The 6,186-nt window shown below is 55.8% G+C and overlaps 1 protein-coding gene across 1 annotated transcript in view; it reads right to left on the bottom strand.

Annotated features, from left to right (window-relative positions):
- MEGF6 (multiple EGF like domains 6) overlaps window positions 1–6,186 on the bottom strand; it is a 118,527-nt gene that overhangs the window by 31,186 nt on the left and 81,155 nt on the right. The gene's annotated exons all lie outside the window — the stretch shown is intronic.

Raw genomic sequence — 6,186 nt, 5'->3', positions numbered from 1 at the left:
TGACAGGGAGGTGGGGGGGTACATCTCTGCATCCCAAGCTCCTCTACGATCCTCACTGAAGGATGACAGGGGGAGGGGGGCTCCAGACCTGTCCCTGCCTCCCAATTCCTTCTTATCACTGCAATGACACAGGAGGGATCGTAGCAATGCCCACCACCCCACCTCCCTGCTCAGAAGGTCCCAGCAAGCCCCAGAAAAGGGCCCCGACCAGCTGTGCTCCAGCTGTCCATCGGCTCCCCAGTGGGCCTGGGGGCAGGGGGAGGAGGCTGTCTGCCGAGGACCAGGCCCAGAAAACCACCAGGTCCCAGACCCTGGGAAGGCTACCCGCAGGTCCGACCCATCGCTCCCTGACTTTTCCAACTGGTTGTTCAGTCTCTTTCATATCTCACAAGACATGGATGCCAGACCACCCACCCCAATCCTGCCTCTCACTACCATGAAAGAAAGAAGCCGCTCCCCAACAGACCACAGCCACAGGCGCAGAGGTGACAGGTCAGCACACCTCTTTCTGGTGGGGACTAACACAGCCCCCCACGCCCAGCTCCAGGGGAACCTCCCACCAGCCGCCATGAGGCCACAGCATGTGAGGACCCCCATGGGGCAGGAGACGCAAAGAACTGCTGCCCAGCTCTTGGGAATTCCTGAGCAGCTAGAAGTGTAGGGATGTAGTCGGGGGCTTTCCTTAGGGGCAGAGGGAGGCACTTGCTCCAGGAAACCAAAGAATTCGAACTCACTGCCATCGAGTCTGTGCCAACCACAGCGACCCTACAGGACAGGGCAGAACTGCCCCTGTGAGTTTCCTAGCCTGTAACTCTGTGAGGGAGTAGAAAGCGGTCTTTCTCAGAGGATCTGTTAGTGGTTTCGAACTATTGATCTTGCGGATCGCAGCCCCACTCATTACCACTATGCCATGAAACCTCCTGACTCACTCCATAAAAGGAGCCCATATGGGGATATGTTCAGGGTCTCACCCAAACCTAATAGGTCTGGGGTTTGGCGTGGACACTGGGAAGGGTTACGAGTTTTGAAGGTGCTGGGAGAGGGTGGACATAATTTGTACATGGGGAGGGCAGTTTCAGGGGTGGGGGTGGGCTATTAAGAATTGAATTGTGTCCCCTGACAAAAGACGTGGATTCCCTACTGGGGAATGTACCGCTGCTTGGATTTTCTTTTGTTATGCCAATGAGGTCACATGACTGCAACAAACCTTCACTGCTCGGGAGTCCATGCTGACCCACAGCAACCCTATAAGACAGGGCAGAACTGCCCCGGTGGGTGTCTGAGACTGTAATGCTTTACAGGGGTAGAAAGCCTCCTCTTTCTTCCCGAGAGCACCTGGTGGCTTCAAACTGCTGGCCTTGTGGTTAGCAGTCCAACAACGCAAGACCACTACACCCCCAGGCTCCTACTCTAGGCTGCCTGCAACACACTGCATGGCCTCTGATCAGTCAGTGTGGGGTTGGACACGCACAGAAGACCGTCGCCTGGTGAAGGACGCCAGTGTGTGCGACTAAGAGGGGCCGAGAGACCCCGGGTGACAAGGTGAGAGAGATGAGGACCCTCCCCTGGAGCCCACAGGAGGAGAGAGAGAGAGCAGAATTCCAACACCTAGCCTCCAACACTGAGACAAGGACAAGAATACATGCTTGTCCTGTGAAGCCACCCCTGCAGACCACCTTTTCTCGTGGCAGTCCTGGGTCACCACGACAGGCTCGGTCACCCGCGGCCAATCCCGGCAGGACACAGGCGCTCACAAAGGAGCTGGCATGGGGCACGCCCTCTGGGTCACCGAGACCATGACTGAGTGAGAAAGCAGGTGAGAAAATCACTCCTGACGAGCCACCCCCGTCTCCTGGAACCCGGATTTCCGGGGTCACGGAGTGAGGGTGACTCACCCCACGTGTCCGTCGGGGTCCTTTGGCGCCTGGAGCCTGAAAGAAGCTAGTTTCCTAAAGTCACCAGCCGCTCAAAAACACCCAGCAAGCTGCTGGGTGGCGAACATTTTGCCTTGGGCCTCGGCTCTCCAGGAGAATGAGCTACAGGCAGCCAGGGTTGCCCAGGAAGCACTTCTGTCTCGGATGCAGTACAGCCAGAATGCTCCTCAGAAACAAGGGCAGTGAGACTTGGGCTCACGTACTTTGGAGAGGCCGGTCCCCGGAAAGGGGCATCTGGCAGAAAGAGAGGAAGCCCTTCCGTGGGATGGACGGGCACAGAGGCTGCACCCGCAGGCTCAACCATCAACTCGACCAACGCCGGGAATGGGGCCGGGGTGGCAGGGCTTCACCCTGTCGTACGTGAGGCCACTGTGCGTCAGAGGCGACCGCCTCTCAAACCAACCAAGCTCCCCGCCATGAGTCCACCCCGACTCACAGCAGGCCCTACAGGACAGGGTGGAACTGCCCCCGTGGCTTCCGAGACTGTAACTCTCCAAGCCTCGTTGTTCTCCCGCAGAGCAGCTAGTGGTTTTGAAATGCTGGCCTTGGGGTTAGCCGCAAATCGAGGAACCACTACACCACCAGGGGTCCTGGGAGGCACGCAGCAGAGCCCAGAAAGAGGAACGCCCGTCTGCGGAAGCGCGCGCTGTCTGTGGGGTACGTTGTTGTTATAAACACACTGCTCTGACTCGGTTGCCATGACAGTGCTGGTGGGGTGGGGTGTGAGAGTCTTGGGAGGTTGTCTCATCTCTGGAATGTTTCTGACTCCCTCGTCGAAATGTCAAACCAGCGGATGCCTTTGAATGATGGCGCTGGTGAAGGATGCTGAACATACCACAGACTGCCAGAGGCATGAACCAATCGTCCTGGACGAAGTCCAGCCAGATTGTGCCTCAGGAGCACGGGTGGCGAGACTCAGGCTCCCATACTTGGACCGCGCTCTCAACACGGGCCAGTTCCAGGAGAAGGATGTCTTGCTGGATAAAAAGCAACAGACCAGAAGGCCCTCCAGGAGACGGCGGACACTGTGGCCGCAGTGACAGGCTCAAGCCTGGCCACAAGCGCGTGCACAGGGGGGACCAGGCACTGTTTTGGAACACCTGACAAGAGCGAGTCAAAACTTGACCCTGGTTTGCAACATGACGGAATGACCCTACTTAAGTAACCGACCCAGAACTCACTAGACGGTACCTAACAAACACCTGTTAGATAAATGTCTACCAATTCCCCTTATTGGCTTAACATGACTTTTCTCTCAACACGACTGGCGTCACTGTAGGGTGTCACTGTGTCCATGTGGACTCACAGCGACTCCTGGGGCGGAAAAGAACGGCCCTTAGAGGGTTTTCCAAGGAGCCCTGTGGGGCCAGCAGTTCGAAGCCACCAGTCACTCATTGGGTGAAAGATGAGGCGTTCTACTCTCATAAAGAGGTACAGCCTTGGAAACCCACAGGGGCAGTCCTACCCTGTCCTATAGGGTTGCTATAAGCCGGCAGTGACTCAATGGCAGTGAATTCTGCTTGATTTGGTTAGAACCCTCAACAACTGTCCTCTTGAGGACCACAGACAGCCTGGTCTTTCTCAGATGGAGGCGTGAGGCGACTCTGATCCACCAACCTTCTGGTTGGTACCTATGGCCCTCACTAGGAGTTACGGTCGTACATTGAACCAGTTGTCAGTACACCGCCCCTCTCACCTCTCACTCACTCTTACTGGTGAACTGGGTCCCTGAAAATATATGGCCACATCCTAAACCCCAGGACCTGTGGACTAGCCCTTCAAAGATGTTACCTATTAAATTATAGGTTAAATTTAGATAAATTAAACCTCGAGTTCAGAGTAGACCTGACCCTGTAGAACTGCTGCTGTGAGTTTCCGAGACTGTCATTCTTTTTTTAATTCTAATTATTTTATTGGGGGCTCGTACAATTCTTATCACAATCCATACATACATCCATTGTGTCAAGCACATATGTACATTTGTTGCCCTCATCATTCTCAAAACACGTGCCTTCCACTTTAGCCCTTAATATCAGTTGCTCATTTTCCCCCTCCCTCCCCCCTCCCCACTTCCTCATGAACCCTTCATAATTCATAAATTATTTTAGTTTTGTCATAAGTTATACTGTTCAACGTCTCTCCCTGCCCTCTTCTCTACTGTCTCTCCCCCACGGAGGAGGCAACACTTAGATTCTTGTAATCGGTTCCCCCTTTCTACTCCACATTCCCTTCACCCTCCAGGCCTCACCCCTCTCACCACTGGTCCTGAAGAAGTCATCTATCCTGGATTCCCTGTGTTTCCAGTTGCCACCTGTACCAATGTCCATCCTCTGGTCTAGCCAGATTTGCAAGGCAGAATTGGGATCATGATCGTTCTGAACAGGAGTAGAAAGCCTCCTCTTTCCCCCGAAGAGCACTATGTCGTTTTGCACTGCTGACTTAGTGGTTGGGAGCCCAATGCCTAAACCCTGGACCACCAGGGCTTAAGCCCTGAGCCATCAGCTAAGGTCAGGAGGGTAGGCCTCAGTCTCTTCACGACTGGTGCCATTCAGAGCTGGAGGAGATAGGGAAGACAGCCGTGGTGACAGCAGAGGGCGGGAACTGTCTCAGATGCAAGCCAAGAACAGGGCCGGAGACCGACTGCCAGCAGCTGGAAGATCGGGAAGAATTCTCACTCCACTCTAGAGCCCAGAGCCTTCCGAGAAAGCATGGCCCCGCAGACACCCTGACCTAGAACCAGCTACACCCAGACTGTGAGACTGCTCCCCTTGTTTAAAGCCTGTGACATACCAGCAGGGTGACTCGTGGTGGACAGGCTTGGGCCGAGCTTCCCGACGAAGACAGACTAACCCAGGCCCATCGAGCCTACTCGGGCCCCTAGCCACCTGATAGGACAAAGAAGAACTTTCCCTGTGGGTTTCCGAGGCTGTAATCTTTATAGCAGCAGACAGCCTCGTCTTACTCTTGAGGGATGGCTGATGGGTTTGAACGACGGACCTGGTGGTCAGCAACCCAACAGCACGGGGCTGGGAAGACACTCATCCTGGGCATCCAGAGCCCGCAGTTCAGGCCTCCTCCTGGCAGCCACAGCTCCACAGTTGGCACCGCCAGCCAGGTCCTGTGGCCTCGCAGCTGAGGTCAGGAGGGCCACCTTCCCTTAAGGAGCACCCCCAACCCTGCTCCTCCCCCAGGTCTGGAGACCAGAGGTACAAGGCAAGGACTCCCAGGGGGTCCCTCTCTCCCTGCCCCAGGGCAGCAGCTGCATTCCTGCATCTGTTTCTACTTTCCACAAGAGCAGCCTCACGGGGCAGGAGCGGGCAGCCGTCTGCTCCCCACACTGGTCTGCTCCCCACACTGAAGGGACATGTGCGTGGGGGAGGCCCCCTGGGGCTGGCCAGCAGCCCTGCCATATGGCAGCAAGGCATATGGGGGTGCACAATCAGGGCCATTCTGTGCTCTGGATCTGGGATGGAAAGCGGGGTGCCCCCAGGCAGGGGGGAGGTGAGGAGAATGCAGGCCCCTGCTCAGACCATCTGAGCCCCCAGAGAATGACTCCAAGGGGTCCCCAGACAGAAGTTTTCAGGGGGGCCACCCCATGCCCAGAACCTATGTTCAGATCCAGCCAGGAAGGCAGACCCTCATCCCCCGTGGGGTGGCTGTCGCTAGTCCCTCCAGGCAGAGTGGCTGCTCTCCCTACAGTGCTCAGGGAGCCCCTCCCTCTTTAACCCTCTCTCTCTTGCCTCATGAGACCCGGATGACTCCAGGGAACCCACTCCCTGCAGCAGAGACAACCCCCTGCCCAGGATCCCCAGGGGTGCTGTGGTGAAAACTCTTGGCTGATAGTCAAAGGACAAACTCAAATTCACTGCCACAAAGTCGATTCCAACTCCGAGAGACCCTGCAGGGCAAAGTAGAACTGGCCCTGTGAATTTAAGTCTTTATGGGAATAGACAGCCTCGTCTTTCTCCAGCACAGCAGCTGGTGAGTTAGAACAGCTGACCTTGTGGGTAGCCCACTACACCACCAGGGTTCCTTCGAATCAGACTCACGGCCTTTGAGTCAATGCCAACTCTTCTCCACCTTATAGGACAGGGTGGAATTGCCCCTCTGGGTTTCTGTCTATGGGAGTAGAAAGTCCTGTCTTTCTCCCGAGGTGGTTTCGAACTACTGACCTTACAGTTAGCAGCCCAAGGAGTCCCACACCACCAGCTGCTCCAAGGTAGAAAGATGTGGCAGTCTGTTTCTGTAAAGG

The sequence above is a fragment of the Echinops telfairi genome, unplaced genomic scaffold (assembly GCF_000313985.2).
Source record: "Echinops telfairi isolate 266 unplaced genomic scaffold, ASM31398v2 ScPeMD7_7457;HRSCAF=8495, whole genome shotgun sequence".
Taxonomy (NCBI): Eukaryota; Metazoa; Chordata; class Mammalia; order Afrosoricida; family Tenrecidae; genus Echinops; species Echinops telfairi.
Note: the sequence above shows the minus strand (reverse complement) of the source record. Positions and strands in the feature narration are given on the sequence as shown.